Raw genomic sequence first — 18,221 nt, 5'->3', positions numbered from 1 at the left:
TCCTGGAGGCAAAACTACTCACAAGGGTCCTAGGGGGATTGCAGAGTCAGCTGTGACTCCTCCAAAGCTGGTGAAGTGCCAGAAGAAGTCTGCACAGCCTCGTGAGAGCAGCATGGCGGAGAAGGATGGCATCCTCCCCGGCGGACAGGATGCCACCGCCAGCACCGTCATCACTGGTCAGGAGTCCACCGCCGGAGTCAGTGCCCAGGAGGGCAGAAGTATCGTCACTGGTCAGGAGACCACCACCGGAGTCAGTGCCGAGGAGGGCACAGGTATCGTCACTGGTCAGGAGACCACCGCCGGAGTCAGTGCCCAGGAGGGCACAGGTATCGTCACTGGTCAGGAGACCACCACCGGAGTCAGTGCCCAGGAGGTCAGAAGTATTGTCACTGGTCAGGAGACCACCGCCGGAGTCAGTGCCCAGGAGGGCACAGGTATCGTCACTGGTCAGGAGTCCACCGCCGGAGTCAGTGCCCAGGAGGGCAGAAGTATCGTCACTGCTCAGGAGACCACCGCCGGAGTCAGTGCCCAGGAGGGCCCCAGCTGCCACAGCCCCGCTGGGCAATGAGGGACCGTCATGCCGCACACCAATGCACAGGTCAGAGACCGCCATGGCAAAGCACCGCTGAACATGGCAAGCACCGCTGAACAGGACAGAGACCGCCATGGCAAAGCACCGCTGAAAAGGGCAAGCACCGCTGAACAGGCCAGAGACCGCCATGGCAAAGCACCGCTGAACAGGGCAAGCACCGCTGAACAGGGCAAGCACCGCTGAACAGGCCAGAGACCGCCATGGCACAGCACCGCTGAACATGGCAAGCACTGCTGAACAGGCCATAGACCGCCATGGCAAAGCACCGCTGAACAGGGCAAGCACCGCTGAACAGGGCAAGCACCGCTGAACAGGCCAGAGACCGCCATGGCAAAGCACCGCTGAACATGGCAAGCACTGCTGAACAGGCCAGAGACCGCCATGGCAAAGCACAGCTGAATAGGGCAAGTACCGCTGAACAGGCCAGAGACCGCCATGGCAAAGCACCGCTGAACAGGGCAAGCACCGCTGAACAGGCCAGAGACCGCCATGGCAAAGCATAGCTGAACAGGGCAGAGCACCGCTGCAGAAGGAAAACACCGCCACATCAAGCATCGTTATCCCATGTACAGCTGGGACAGTGACGGGACAGGAACTGTCACTGGGAGCCTAATCCAGTTTAGGCACCATTCCCCCTCCAGAACCAGTGGAGAGATCCATCCACTCCATCTGTCCTTAACAGGATGAAGCACTCTGGGCACCAGTCCCCCTCCAGAACCAGTGGAGACTGTTAACCACTTGAGAGACTGTGGCTTTGCACTTCCCAGGATATGGCAGTGGGCAACCCACCCACTGTAGAGACTTGAGAGACTGTGGCTTTGCACTCCCCAGGATATGGCAGTGGGCAACCCACACACTGTAGAGACTTGAGAGACTGTGGCTTTGCACTCCCCAGGATATGGCAGTGGGCAACCCACCCACTGTAGAGACTTGAGAGACTGTGGTTTTTGCACTCCCCAGGATATGGCAGTGGGCAACTCACCCACTGTAGAGACTTGAGAGACTGTGGCTTTGCACTCCCCAGGATATGGCAGTGGGCAACCCACCCACTGTAAAGACTTGAGAGACTGTGGCTTTGCACTTCCGAGGATATGGCAGTGGGCATGGAGCCCCGTCGTGGATCTGGCGTGGTACTGTAATCCGGCTGAGGTGCCCCCCTTCCCTTCCCCCTGAGGTGCCTGTTGTATTTCTATCTGATGCCCCGGCAGTGTTCTCTCCGTTTGTGGACAGGTATCTTGTGTGGGCCTCGTCCATGCATTTTTGGCCCAGTGGTGCACGGACATTGATATGTGCATATCTGCACTACTTCTCGTAATGTATATACTTTTGAATGTGTTTATATATATCTGTATATATTTGGTACATGTATTTTGATACATTACAATGTTTGAACTGATTTCCTTTTGTCTTTGCATTCTTCCAGGGGGGTTGTGGGTTGTTACTGTGATGTTTGGAAATGCATTGGTGTGTGTGTTGTAATGTGCGAGGGTGGGGGTGTTCCATATGTGTCCCCCTGACTTTTGCCTCCCCCCTTCCCTATGTCGTAGGTGCAGTAGTCACCGTTGTCTTCGCCGCCACCGGCGCTGGTGTTCGTAGATTAGTAGGAAGACAAGGGCAGGGAGGATTTGTAATTCCGGCTCCATGGTGTCCTCCTTCCTCGTGGGATGTGTAGAGGTGAGTGCACAAGCTGTTTCCGCCGTGTTTTTATCCACAGTGAATCTGCCCCGGAAAAGGTGGCGGATTGGCGGGTTGTGATACTGTGGGCGGTACATTGTCTTCCGTCTGTCTGTTGGCGGTGACCGCCGCGCTGCTTGTCTGTACCACTGCGGCGGTCGGAGTGTTAAAGTGGCTGTCTTTGTTGGCGGTTTCCACCACGGTCATAATTCCCTTTTTTTGTCTGCCGGCCTGTTTGCGGTATTACCGCACCTTTAACACCGTCCGCCAGGGTTATAATGACCACCTCTGTGTGTTAAAAGAACTATAAATTACCTCACATTAATGAGTAAGGCATTATGCAGCGCAATTGATAGTATTCCTGTTGTGGAACATTCATGGAGGCAAGTTAGCATCAGATACTTTGCTTCTGTCTGCAGTCTGCAGATGGGGCAGATGTAATGGAGAATTTATTATCTTGCATTAATTCCAATGGTCCTGCTCTTCTTTGACTGCCTTTCAATTCTACACTGACTCCAAAGAGGCAGATGACTATATTATTCATTGAGTAATAATAATACTATGTCACACACGTCACAAATAGAACATGGATATCTTGTCTGCTGTAAGTACACAGTGGAAAAAAGATGCACTGCAGTACAGGGAAGGGTACAAAATATAGATTATTTTATTTGGCAAGTTCGTCACAGAGGATCCCATCTGCCAAACTCTAAATAGGGCACTTAGTCCCACTTTACTCCCTGGCCTTGCCTTCCATCACAAATTATTTTCAACAAACTTAGCTTGGCAGTATAGAAAATTACTCTACTGCAGGGTAAATTAGAGGGATTAGGCTAGGAAGAGGTTTTGCAGTAGAAAAGTGAGGTGTCACTGATCATGTGCTAAGCTTTGGCTTAGTCTTTCACTGCAGTTGACGTTGACGAATGATGAATGGGACAACTTTGAATAGGTATAAATCTGTTATGGAAACCATGACATTTATATACATAAATCACTTGGCCAGAAAAATGTGGCACATGCCAATTGTGCCAAGAATTGATCTTTCAATTTTTTGGTAAGCTGGATGAGAAGAATTTAAGAAAGAAAGGTTAATGGAGAGAAGTACTAGTGAGAGGTGACTGAGTGGGTAACTGGGAAGCACACCTTAATTTTGGTTTGTAATGCATTGAAATCTTTGTAATGCTACATTAACTGAAGCAGATGCATATTGCACAGCCAACACTGCAGCGCGGAATTGAAGCATTCTGCAGTTATGTCATGGGGGAGCAAAATGCCATGGGCTGGGAGCTGATGAATGATGATGGGTGGGATATTGCCTTGCTTAACAAATGGATTACACTTAATTTGTCAATAACAAAGCAATGTGACTTTCCACCAACCATCCCTGCCACCTCTGGGAAGTCCAGCTGCCTCCTGGGCCTCATCTGCCTCACTAGCCCTACAGCTTCCAACCCTAGCACCGGTGGTCTATACAGCTAGAAAACAAATACACATTTTTGGTGAGACATTTGCCATAAGTAGTTATATCATTTTTGAACAAAATACAACTGCAATACCTCACTGCAGATTTGGTTAGCAGTATTTTATTTATAAACTATCACTTTGGGAGGGTTGTTGGTTGGCAATGTTAGAAAAGCCAGGTAGTCAAGCCAATCAAAACTTTCTGTAATGGAACGGCAAAGCTATGATTACTATAATAGAAACACAATGGCACGGTAGAGTGATCAATGAAGGACATATGGTCTATGTTGGCAAATGCAATGGAATCTCATACGTTCTTGCCATGCTGCATTGTCTTGGAAACTGCTGGTATACTGTATTAATGAATTGATAACACAACATTGAGGGTGTCCATGACCATGGTCACTCTTTAATTTGGACTGTTTGAGCATGAGCAAGAAAGCCTTCTCAACAAACATGCATGATGAATAATAGCTTACTTGGGCTTGCAATCATCACAGTACCAAAAGTCTGTTCTCCTAGTCTTACAGTACCACAAGATATATAACGGGAGAGGGGAAGCTTGCTAACAAAGCAGAGGAAAGCTGCAGAGTACAAAGAGGAGCAAGTCAGCTACAGAAACATGAAATACAGTATAAAAAAATAAGGAGGGCAAAATATTCTAATGGTGTGAGTGGTAAAAGTTAGGAAAATAATAATAACAGGATATACTTGAGCCAGCAGAACCATCAGCCACAGAGCTGGGGGTGCTGTGGTTCTACCGACTGCAGCACTGGTGGTAGCAAACTATTCACCAGCCTGTGACACCCTCTTGCCCTTTGGGTGCTGATGCAAGAAATAAAGAAGATAGAAAAAATAGATTAGTGGTGCAGTTAATCTCCCAAAAAGGATTTAACAGGCAAATAAAATAGCATTGTACCTTTCTAAATCAAATCACATATGGTAGAGTACTCGTATTGAGTTGGCCTATCAGAATTTTCTAAACCTAAGGACTATTCCTAATTTCCTAAGCCTAAACTACATTTGGAACTACTAATGCATTGCAATGAGTGTTAATTGCTTTTAAACCCCCTTTGATGGGCCAACTCAGTCTCCCTTTTCGATGCATAGATGCATACTACACATCACTGGGAGATTGGGTCTGTATGAGCAACCTAAAGAAAGGCACAGAGAAAGCTAACTCATTAATATTACTACTACCACTATCTTAGTGACAGGACAAAGGAGTCTGCATGACTTCTTAACTAATCGTCCCAAGTGAGTACTGATGAATATGACTAGGTAGCACCGAGCACCTGGGTAACTCAAACTGGATCACATAATATTTGTAACGTAAACTTAACTTAATTAGTGTGAGCAGCATGCTATTTGAAAATAAATGTTAGCAATGTATAACACAAAAAATTAGCCTGGCAACTTCAACGCACAGCAGGTTAAACAGGCCCTAATCCCAATCTAGTCTGTCTGCACAGCTGTTCATCAGCTGCAGCATGGTGCCCCGGACCATAGTGTTCTGGTGCCCACACCGTTGCACCCTCCCCCACAGCAGCCAATGCTCCCTCAAGCCTTACCCCTTCCCAGGCCTGCTGCCAGCATCGAGGGTAGAGGGCGCTGCACATAAAAAATAAGGGTGGTGACCTCAACCTCAGGAAAAATGGGGCACTGACACTTTTTGCCTGGCTCTGCTTCTCCCACATGGCCCTGGGTAGGAAAGGAATATAAAAAAGTAGGAAGGAAGTAAGAGAAGAGAGAAAAGCAGAAAGTAAGAAATAGTGAAGGAGAAAGGGAAAACAAAAAAAAGTACAAACAATTCACAGAAAAAGAAATAAGACAAAAACGTAAAATACACAAAGACAAACTGATTTAAAAAAGGGTATGAGGGGTAGGGAGTGGGACAGGTGAGGAGTTATAATGTAATAGAGGGATACAATATCAGTCACAGCACCATGTGCAGAACTGAAAGCAGGTAAAACAAAATGAGCATGCCCATATGGACCGCTTGGGGCAGTTCACGCTGATATTTCAGTGTGGAATGCGCTACTGACCTAAAAAACAAGCGCAAATAGGTGAACAAGCATTCTTCTGCCCATTCATAAAGTTCCACAATATCTTGTGGAGTTTTTCTGGGACTCCACAGAATTCCTCGAGCAAAACCTCATGAGTTCCGCTAAGGCCTATTAAAAACTAAGGGTAAAAAACTGACTTAAAAACAACTTGCTACTAAAATATGTAAAAACTAACACGTAACTACACTATACCTATATGAAATCTTACCTAACAATATGCATAATAGCTGTGAAATACAAACAACCGAATGAGAAAGGGAAAGGTAATATCCAGAGGGAGAATCTGTACAAGTAACGAAACCTGCACCATGACCTCTTTCAAGTTCGACATTAGTTCACGCTGGCTGCCCTGATCCTTCTAGATGCCATCCATCCTCTTACATATTTTTCACAATTCCCAGAGGACACAGTATTTGAAAAGTGATCCCCTTGGACGTCTGGGTCTGCTGGCCTGCGTGGTTGGCAGCTGTGAGACAGCAGATGTTCCTGCTGTTGGACACTTGTTGGTATTGTAGCAAGACCATTTGCTCTTGTGTCCATTTGTCTTCCATATTTCCAGGATCCCGGAGCCTTGGTCCTCTCATTTAATACCCCCATCTTCCAAAAAGCCTTGGAGATGTGGCAGATGTGGTGGTATCGATCTTTCCATAGCTCAAATGTTTTGACTTTGTCAGCTGTCCTGTTATCTAGGGAGGTAAAAGAAAATAAATCATACCTCAAGCAGTAAATGTACATGATGTGTGCAAAAACAGGCTGACATTGTAATGCAATCATGTGTGGCTGTCCAGGCCAACTTCAACATTTGAGACAGAGATATGGACACTATACCTTCAGTAAAAAGTTCTCCTACTTGAGCAAGGCAAACTGAGTCAAATGTGGTCAGTGTAGGTATACAATATGGAAATGTAGTCACAATATGATTACAACCATCTCACTCAGTATAGTGAGTCACACTCATGATGATGTGTTTGTTTGAAATTGGACACATGGTTCACGTATTGAAACTTTGGGTGTTGGCATTGGATCATGCAAGTGGGCTGAAACATGCTCATCTGCATATATGTGAAAGGTGATAAGTTAAGACAGACCAGGTAGTGTGCTTCTGCATTGCATAACTCATCTGGAGTTGTACAGGCAGCACACATTGCTGAGTTTACTTACTCAGTGTCAGGTAGCCAATCAAGGATAGGGGGTTGTTACCTATCTCCTGCAAAACATTAGTGGGGTACATTTCCTAATTTATTCTCAGGCATATGCACTGAAATCTGATATATAGCCTCTGGTAAACACTTGTAGCAAAACCATGTGGATCTTTACTTAAACATATTTCTGTATACTCATTCTCCCAGGGCAGCATTCGTCAGCGCACATTTTAAGGAAGACAATGCACCTCAGTAGTGTGTGTACTCATGCTGAAGTACTCATCTGTACAAGAACTTTGGGACGTATAATATACAGACCCTTGCACCATCATGCTGGTTGACTATGTTAGTGTTAGCTAGTCTAACTTAGCCTACCAGTATGTGCATTCCTGAATGTGAAAATGTACACAGTGCACCAACATTACTAAGTACGTTACATTGTAGGATTGCCTCCCAAAAATGGAACATAGGGGATATATGGTGCATTAGGTTGTCATTTCAATTACAATCCATGTGTATACTAGTGTGCTTGCTCATCTAGCAACACCATGCCAATTGGACTAAATCCATGCATTGAGGCCTACTGTTGTTACATAGGTTTAGCACCAATTACAAAAATATATACATTACACAGAGATCTGAATGCTAACATCCACTTAAGATTCACAAAGCCATATGACCAGAACCCTGCCATGTGTACATCCACACTCACAATGTGCATCAATCAGACATTCTGGTAATGATATGTACAACCCCAGTGTTACTAGAGTAGCAGGACTACATTCCTAGAGCCTCATCAGTGTTACTGTTCCTCTCTCACACCATTTCACATAGTGATGACATGGTCTACTCTAAGGGAGACTCAAGATTTATGCTAATGTACTAACACCCTTACAGAAACACACGTTGCCATGTCTTTTGTTTTCTGTGATTGGTCAAACCCATGATTTAGAAAAACTCTGCTCTATCAGAACAGCATTCACAGCATCTATGATAGTAAAGTGAAATGATTGTGATAGCTACCCTGCTGACACTGTCATACATAATTTTACGATTTCTCTTTTGATTACACAGCTACAGGGACAAACGTTTTGAAGTGTTACACAGCAAGTATCTTTATCCACACAGTTATAGTCAGTCACATTGGAATTATGTTTCAGGGGAGGTTAAATGTATGAGCATCATGTTCTGCTTGATGATGGATAATATGATGATTTTCACGCACCTAGCAGTTTGGTTTTTACCCTTGACCTACCATAGCGCCAGGGTATTACATTGGGAGTGACAGATGTGCTCTACAAATGTTCAATTCAATTCAATTCAATTCAATAATTGTGGTACATTGGCACACATTTGCATTACTCAGATTTCATAATACCTTCCTGTTCATACTTGGTTGCAGTGTCTGTGTATGATTATTGGGCATCATCAACACCTGTGGCATATAGATAAATGTACTTATGCAACCGAAACCTGTCACAACAAGCTTAACAACATTCATTTAATTTTGCTGCTACATCTGTTGAAACATGATTTTTTATGTTTGTGCCATTTGTGATATGACCACATTGCAGATTATACACCAGATGATGGTTCATGTGCCAAATGCATCAAGACTGTAGATATGTTAACATTACTACTGTTGTAAACATGCATATATCCTGTGGGCCTTCTTACATTGCTCATACATTAACAATGGCACACCTCCTTGTCAATTGAAAATGAACCTATGGTCAAGTTTTGTTGTGTTGGCACACTGACTGTAAATTGGTTGCAAGTGATTGATGCCTCCCAAACACATCACAATGTTACCAATAAAATAGCTCACGCACAGACATCAATAAGCTACATCCATGTATTTATTACATTTACTGGTTGCATTGGGGTCCCTGGTGCTGTCGACCTCGCCCTGGTTAAATGGGAGATGTCCACTTAGAAGATAAAGATTTGGACATTGCACTGTAAATAGTGTGGTTACAGACAGTCCAAATTCCATAATGAACACTATGTCATCCCAGTGTTTAAGACATATTCAACTCTCTTGACACACATCTTTATACATTGTATTAATATGGGATGCAGCTAGTCACCTTGCAGGGCTAAGATGGCTGGATGTTGAAAGTTAAAGGAATCTAACATCACATGCCTGAAGCATGTGATGTTTTCAGTACTGTCAGTGCTGGTCAGCATCATGAGAGGCCCCTCTGCACCATGAAACATGGGTGACACCATTGGCCCTGCTACAATGGGAAAGTACCGGTATACTTCTTATGTGACATTGTAAGGTCCATATCAGAGTTATCATGGAACTGGTGCACAGAATTCAAACTAGCAGCAATGCATGCTATCTTGCAATGCGGTGGAAGGATGCGTGCCTTTTAAGCGGGTTTGTTTTGCTTTGTCCTGTGAGGTCCACATTCCTGCACATTTACATTTGCCTGAGGTATGATCTGTGCCTATGTGCTACACAATGCAGCACTTATGCAATGCTTAATGTAAATGGAGGGTAATTTAACACATATTTTTTCTGAGCCATCAACTGTGGAGCTCTGACATTCTTGGAGCATTCCCTGGTTATTTACATATGTTAAATCAGGGAATGCTTATAATCCCATGCATGTTCAATCAATAGAACCACCCACAACCCATTGATCAGCCCCTTGGGCCAGGGTAAGGCAACACAGATATTGGCTCAGCGTTGTTTTACTCTGGTTTTATGTAGCTACCCAGAGGCACACAAATTGCCCTTGTATAGCTTCAGAATTTTCACTTTGTTCCTTGCAATGCACATGTTGCATGATGCATGGTGCAATGTAAAACTACAGCATTTCAAATTGTGTCCCTTTATTGTTTAGGTTTTGCATGACTGCTACAGCTCCGATACTACATGCAGATAGTACATACATGCATACATAACTATGGAGCTTCAAATCTCTAGTCTAAGCCGGTCCACCAGATCAGCCTCCCATGCCACTACGTCACCCCAACAATGTTTGAGCACTGGTGATTTCCACTCCAAAGTATTTTATGAGATGCCAACACACATGCTCCCACCTGTCTTTCCTGTCCTTGGGAGGGTACTCCTGACTGACCCTACCCCCCAAAGGGCAGCATCCTGGGCAGGTAGTGCACAATTAGCCATGGGAGGCCCCCAAACTCTCCCTCTGAAAAAGTCCTACCCCTATCCCTTCCAGAGATATCTCTATCCCTCCCTGACATCCAACACCCCAAACTCCCCTTAACTTATACATACCCCTAATTTATAAAGTCCCTAAAAAGACATGCACCCAGCAATACAAAGACAAAAATTTAATAAAATACATTCTAAAAAGAATCAAAAGGTACACAATTCACACAAGACAGGTACAAATCAGACAGCGACGAGACCAAACATTGCCCCAAACCACAAACAATCTCAAACACACCTCCGAAAACAAGCACAAACAGACTGTAACAGAAAGTGAAGCTAACTCTCACACTTTCTAGTATGCAGCCTGCAACACCCATTGTGTCTTTATTGGGTGTGTCCTGAACTTTTCTGATGCATTGCTATGCAAAAGGACATTCTGTGATGGATATACTTCTGCAGTACATTTAGTTCAATGCAATGGTGGCTATGCCTGGGTTCAGACCCATGTAACAAGGGATATGCACTGATTCAGAGCTGTGCAACAGGGGTGATGCACAGGTTTGGAGCTGCGCAACAGGGATGATGCACTGGATTTACAGTAGAAGCATAGCTTATGCTGAATAACAAACCTTGGGACCACTTCCATACTTACTGACCACTTGGCAGGTCAGAGTGACAGATGGCAGTGTCCAGGCGCTGAAGCAGGGTGGTTTGTAGTCTTGCATGTGCTTGACACTTAGAGGCCTATTTTCAAGTGGATTAGTGTCACTCTTGCACCACATAAGGTGGCACAATAGCAATGGGAGTCCCAAAAGAGATTTATGAAGGCAAGCAGGCCACTTTGTATGGCCATCAGCAGCACCATAAATCAGGAGTAAAGTAATACAGCAAAAATCACAGTGCTGCCTTAATCTACCCTAGGGTGGTGTCCCCACGCAACTCCCTTGGTTTTAGATGAATTCCCAATTACTCAGAACTGGTAGACTTGGTAATGCACAAGAAAGATACGCCTTCCAGGAGAGGTGTTACAAGGAATAATAAATGTAAATATTCGGTTACTTTCTCTTTCAATGTTCAGCCTAACACCCCGCTCAAGGAATATACCTATAATGATTTTATATTTGCTTGAAGGTGCCCCCTCATGCACAAAAAGCATTCCTGCATGCAAAACAAGCACCCTTGCACCATGATGCATAAGTTGGCGCTAGGCTCATATTTACATGGAGCAAATGGAGAACTGTTTTTAGTAGATATGAACATGGCTGCCATACAGATCTCAGTGCAAAAAGGAAATATGCTCTTTTATTGCATTGTTTTGGTGCAGAAGGGCAGGAAGACTGGAGAATTTGGCAAAATGTAGCCCAAATGTGATGTGTGATCTTACTGAATATGAAATAGAGATCAAAATCAACATTATTTACCAAGAGTGTGCACAATACTGGAAAGGTATCAATTTGGCTTACAGGGTCAAGGTCAAGACGAGTCGGTAGTGGAGTTCATCACTAGTTTGAGGAAGTTTGCATCAACCTTCGAATTTGGGTAGACTGTGGAAGAAAGGATCAGAGACCACTTTGTGCTATGTTGTAACAGTGACAGAATCCAATAAGAGTTGTGGCTGAAAAAATTACTACAAGTAGCAAAATGGGTGGAATACATGCTGAAGTGTGTGGAGAAGCTCAGTGAAGAGAAGGGACACAATCCAATAGCAAAGAAAGTGCACCATAAAAGTGTGTTGTAAAGAAAAACAACAAAGTTCCTCAAAAAAAAGGAAAACAGAATATAAGGGAACCTGTTTTGGGTGTGCTCTAGAAGGCCAGAGATTTAATGAGAAACCATACCCAGCATGGTTTCAGACATGTAATTCCTGTTGGTGTAAAGGGCATTTTAGGAGATGTTGCAGGAGTAAGGTAAAGACATTGCCCAAATGTAGAATATCAGAAGTGTTTCAGGAAGTAGTGCAGCAGGTAGTTGGTGGAGTCAAAGGATATCCAACAGAGGAGGTGACAATTGATGGAATACAGGTTTCTATGAAATTTGACGTATGCTCACAAATTACCAGCACATCTAAAAATACATTCACAGAATGTTTTCCTGATGGAAGAAGATTGATGGAAATAGGTGTTAAACTGGATGGTTATGATATTCTCTGATTAAGATGTTACGATAATTTGAGGAAGATATTGAATTCAAAAACAAGTACACCCATGGGGCGATGTATAGCTCAGGATGATGATTTGTTAGGGTGGGTTCACCAAGGGCAATTGGGTGTGTCTCAATCTCAACACAACTCCACAAGTTTAAGTGGAAGATGTTTTATCAAGAAATTACAAGTTTCCCAGGGAGTTTAAACATTTGTTTCAGAACAGACGTGGCAAACTGGAGGGTTACTGTTGGACCTGTCCCTTTTTGCTTGGTAATCCCCAAGCCTTTTTGCCTTCTTTTTCCTATTTTTTTCTGACCTGTTTTGTTGGCTTTAGGACTCTGGGAACATTACCACTGCTAACCAGTGCTAAAATGCATATACTCCATGATTGGCATATTTGATTTACTAGTAAGTTCTTAGTACAGTGCACAGCATGTGCCCAAGGCCTACTAGTGGGTCTGCAGCACTAATTGTGCCATCTACATGAGTGGCCCTGTAAACATGTCTCAGGCCTGTCACCCCAGTGCCTGTGTGTGCAGTTTTAAATTGCCATTTCGACAAGCCTTCCCTTTTCTACATGTAAACCTAATGTAGAACCAAGACAGTCCCATGGGCAGGGTGCAGTGTATTTAAAAAGAAGGATATCTACTGGTTTACATGTCCTGATAGTGAACTACTGCTAAATGTGGTTATCACTATTGCAAGACCTGTCTCTCACATACAGTAACACGGGGATTGACTTGAAATACCTTTTAAGTGTAATTTTCTATTAAAATATTGGACCTCTGATACCACATGGTTAGAATCCTTCTGACACCAAGGACATTCTGCCAGGTAGAAGAGCTAGATGCTATAGGAGGGACTGCCACTCTGCCTGTTGCATTTTTGTGCTGACCTGCTGCTTGCTGCTTCTGTCCTGGGAGTGAAAGGACTGGACCTTGCATTCTACATCCTGCTTCCATAAGGTTCTCCAAGGGTTTGGAATGAGTTTTCCTCCTGTTAAATAGTTTCAGGGACATCAAAGACTTCACCTCTGGGTTTTCTTGCTGAAAGTCATAACTTGCCAAGTGGTGCCAAATCCAGTTCCAGGGCCCTTTGGAGTGAGTTCTGGTGTACAAAGGTAGAAACAAGCACATCAACTCCAGAACTACTTCAGAACTGATGCCACTGTCTGACTCCATGCCGCTGCCTGCACCGGAGCCATGGTCCCTGCTGAGTGCAACCACCACAACCGATGCCACAGTCCTGACACTGCTGCAGCACCTCCGAAGTCCCGCAACATGGCGAGTCCAGATTGCTGTGCCACAGATGTCCATGACACCTGACTCTGACTCTGTCACAGCACCTGTGGCCCCTTGGTGTGGTTGCAACTCTGCAAAGTCAATGTTTTGCATGTTGACCTGCTGGATTCATGGACCCCGCCTTGGCATAAGGAACCGATGCCTCACAACAGACGCCACCTCGCCTGCAACCGTAAGGAACCGATGCCTCACCTCACCTACCTAGCAGTAAGGAACCGACTCCTCACCTCCCCAGTAGTAGTACTAAGGAACGGACACTGTAGCGGCTCCAGGAACACCTCACCTCCCTGACTCCATGCTACATCTTTCTTTCTTCATAGTTTTCCAAGGTACTGCACCTGAGGTCTGTGTGACTCCGTACCTGGCCCGCACTTACATGCGAGTGACATGGAGCTATTGGCAATGACTCCATCAAGATGTAGTGATAGCCCAAGTTGGATCTATTGTGTTTCTAAGTGCTATGCTGCATTTAACCTTTACAAACGTATATATTTGCTTGTGTATGTTGAATTTTTGTTGTTTTTAGTCTTGTTTTACTCAGATAAATTTGTATAACTGTGTGTATTCGTGTACAAACACTTTGTACATTGCCTTTGAGTAATGCTTAACTACTTGAGCCAAGCTTTCAAGGGTGTGAGCAGGTGTTGTCTCAGTTGTGTGACTCCCTCCCTTGACTAGAGTAGGGGTCCCTACTTGGACGTGGTGACCACTTCCAACTAGAGACCCAATTTCTAATAGTTACAAACATAAAATCTGGTTGAGAGAGAGTGCGAGTACCATGATGGTGAAAGTGAGGCACCTAACTTTGAGTATACAGGAAGCAGTAACAAATAAATTGGACAAACTGTGCAAAAGTGGGGTGATCGAGTCAGTGGAAGCAACGGAGTGGCTGTCTCCCATTTTGGAGCTATATATGTGTTTGTGTGGACCTAAGGGCGCTCAACAGGGAAGTGATAGTAGACAAGTTCCCTTTACACATCATTGAAGAGATGATTGCAATATTCTCAGAGGCAAGGGTATTTACTATCCTAGACCTTGTGTCAGCCTACCATCAAATTGAGCTTGCTGAGACATTCCAAGATCTCTCCGTTTTTTTGACACCCAATGGAGTGTTTTGTTTCAAGATGGTGTCTTTTGAGCTGATCTCAACTGCAGCTGTTTTATAAAGGGACATGTTGATGATCTTAAAGGGTGTTTTTAGGTGTAAAATGTTATCAGGGTGACATTGTGATTCTGGTTCGACTGCTAAGGAACATGATCAGAGAGTGAGAGAAGTATTAATTAGACTACAAAGAGCATGCTTAACTCTGAGGGAAGAAGAGTACAAGTTTGGGGTGAGTGTGTGAACTATCTCAGATACAGAATTGCAGGTGATGACATTCTTCCACGCAGATGTCATTCATCCACGCGCAGAATTCGTAGACATGATCAAATCTATGAAGGAACCAATGTCCAAGGAAGAGTTATGATCATTCCATGGAATGGTTGAATACTATATCAGTTTTATAATGGATTGTGCTGGTAAGACTGTTGAAGAAAAATGCAGAATTTCTGTGGGAAAGGAATGTTCTAAGGAATGTAAGTGGATAAAAGAAGAATTGAGTTGTGCTTTTTCTCTACAGTCGTATGACCCGTTAAGTGACACAAAGGTGGTATGTGATGCCAGTGCAATGGGTGTAGGGGCTCTTCTCATTCTGACAAAGAAGGATAAGGAACATATGATTGCAAGTGTCTCCTGTCCCTTAGGAGAGGCTGAGTGTAATTTTTCGATTATAGAGAGAGAGCCTGTTGCAGTATGCTGTGCTGTGAATAAGTTCAAATAATGTTTTATGGGGAGTAACATGTACAGTTTAGACTGACCACAAACCCTTGATAGAAGTTTTTACATGGAGAGGCTGGATTGCATTTCCTCTTGGATTCTGAGGTAGGTCACAGGACTGCAAGAGTATTGCTTTGATGTGCAGTATATCCAGGGGACAGGATAACTTCTCTGGTGTTTGTCAATACTGGTGAATGTGTAGGCCTCATTTGAGAAAGTAGTGCAAGACATAGTTGAAGAGGATGTTGTTAGTGTTGGTGAAATGACTTACGTGTGCATTGTAGAGAAATAATGGTTATAGGAATTATGACAAGCTGAAGCAAACAAGTAATTCAGTTGTTGTCCACTGAAAGATCAAATGTGAAAGAAATGAAAAAATGCAAAGGCAGTTGATGGAAACTAAGACATGAGCTTGTGGTTCACAAAGGGTTTCTTCTGAGAGGGAATAGATTGGTACCACCAAAAAGCTTGAGGCAGAGTTTGTTGTGGCTCACACATGAGGGACACATGGGAATTTTAAAAGCTAAAGGTAGTCTTTGAAGAGATTTCTGGTGGCCAGTGTTGAATCATGAAGCGGAATGCATAAATCAGGAACTGTGTGGAGTGTGTGACGTGCAGCAAAGGCCTGAAGACTAGTAATATCCATGTGGTGTGCAGGAGGTTACCATTGCATCCATGGGAGGAGGTCACCATGGATACTCTAGGATCAGTAAGAGGATACTATGCCACCCCCTATGTGTTGGTTCTTATGGCTCTGTATTCCAGATGGGTAGAGGTGTCATGGGTGCATGGCATTTCTTTTTCTTCTGTCATAAGATTTTTAGAGAACATATTTAAGAGAGAGTGTTATCCCTCGTACTTACTCGTGGATAACAGTGTACAGTTCTGTTCCAGAGATAGAAACTTATCTGAAAGAATGTGGGATAAAACATCAGCTTTGTATCACCCATTGACTAATGGTAGCATTGAGAGGATAGTGAAAACATTGAAGGGGATCCAATTGGCTAGAGCAAATAGCCTGGATTGGGAAGCAAAGCTGTTATGGAGAACAGCTAGATATTGTATGTCTTGACACTACCACAGGAAAATCCTCATTTAGGACCTCATTACAACATTGGTGGTATTGACCGCCTACTGCCACGGTGACGGCCGCCAACATACCGCTGCCGTGGCTACCAGCCGACAACACGTATCATGACGGGCGGCGGTATTCCGCCAGAAATCTGGAGGAACACCGCCGACGGTCATGGCGGCAGACGGCGGTAAGGAAAAAGGGTCAGGTTGAAACCAAAGAATCTTCTGTGATTGTGCATGGCAGGAGGAAGAATGACAAGATAATCAAAAAAACATTCTATTGAGGGATTTTCTAGTGCAGTAGACAAGTTCTGGCCTTTTCGTAAATTACCATTTATTCATTATTTGTATGTTTTATTCACGCTTCTTGTTACATTTTTTGTAAAGTTTTAAAGTACTTTCTTCTTTGTACAATTTAATTTGTGGGATTAATAGGTGGGGGAGATGTGGGAGTTTAATTATGGTTTGCTTAATTGTAATGGTTGTTGTTTGTTGTAGAGGGAGTATTCTGGCATATTAGCATAAGTACACCGTTCCGAGTTAGAATTTGATGAAGTAATAGAAGTAGAAGTTGTAATTTGACAGTTGAGCTGTTGGCCGAGGCGTCTGGATTAAAGTCTTAAATTACCTCATTTACTCGGCTGTTGTCTTTATGGGAATACCACACTAATCCATTTAGAGTGCCTATTAAAGAAAAACAGGACTTTCATTCAATGCGTTTTCCTTGAGTTTTTCCTGTCTAAAGGAGGGTTTCTCCTCACAAGTAAAGATTTAGAAGACTACAATCAAATGTAAGAGTGATGTTTGTGCTAAATTTTAGGAACACGAGCATGTAGATTTTCAAATAAATGTGTACAACTTTAAAGTAAAGTAAGTAGCAGAGCTAGGAAGGTACAGCGAAAAGGTGTATTTTATTTAATTCTGAAAGGAGTGTGCCGCACTGTTTCCAATTTCATCGTGCTCTTATTGAAAAAAAGAAACATTATAGGAGACAGACACCTGAAACAATTAGTCCAAAAAAATCTTAAATCCATAATTTGCAAATAATTAAATTTAATTATGCGCAAAACATACGAAGAAATACACGTTTACAGAACCAAGAAACTTGATGAAACATTGCTAGATGGTGCAACGTTCTGCAGACCTGAGCCATAGCACTGAAGACGTACGATTTCCCCTCCTACAGTCACACAAACCGTTGAATAGTCTGATGCTTTCGCCCGCCTTGCCACATCATGCCTCCCTATCAATCATACTCCACAAAAAGGAAGGCGATGAGTTACATTAATTGATGCTGGGGACACCACATTACCCTTGGAAACGGCTGAGGGAATCACTACATGTAATGAGGTTTAAAACTGTTCTGTAAATTGAGAATTACATTAAATCACCACGGCGAATAATTCACAGGCCTGGGTAGGCACAGGCACGGCAGATCTATTTTATGTCACAGGTAGATGCGCCCTCAAGGTGAATGCAAAAGATGGAGTGAATAAACGAGCAGGTTAGGAGGTAACTTTGTAGTTTGCAGATAACTGCTTTCGTAGAATATATGTAGCATTATCTTACCCAAACTGTTTCTAAACAAACGTCTAATTATGTTTATTTAGCTGTCCACCTCCCATTTTTTGAGTCATCGCTCCTCAAGTCAACATTAGTTCGAGAATAACAGCATCCACCGGCAGAAATCTGAGCAGCTGGAATGCGTCTGCGGCGTCGTCATTTTGCCACGTTCAACCTTGTTCAGTGTAACTCATATAACGTGGAGTTACTACCAGGCAGGTAAACAGCTAAGTTCCATGTTGTAATTTGCTAACGT

The sequence above is a fragment of the Pleurodeles waltl genome, chromosome 5, assembly GCF_031143425.1.
Source record: "Pleurodeles waltl isolate 20211129_DDA chromosome 5, aPleWal1.hap1.20221129, whole genome shotgun sequence".
Lineage (NCBI taxonomy): Eukaryota > Metazoa > Chordata > Amphibia > Caudata > Salamandridae > Pleurodeles > Pleurodeles waltl.
Note: the sequence above shows the minus strand (reverse complement) of the source record.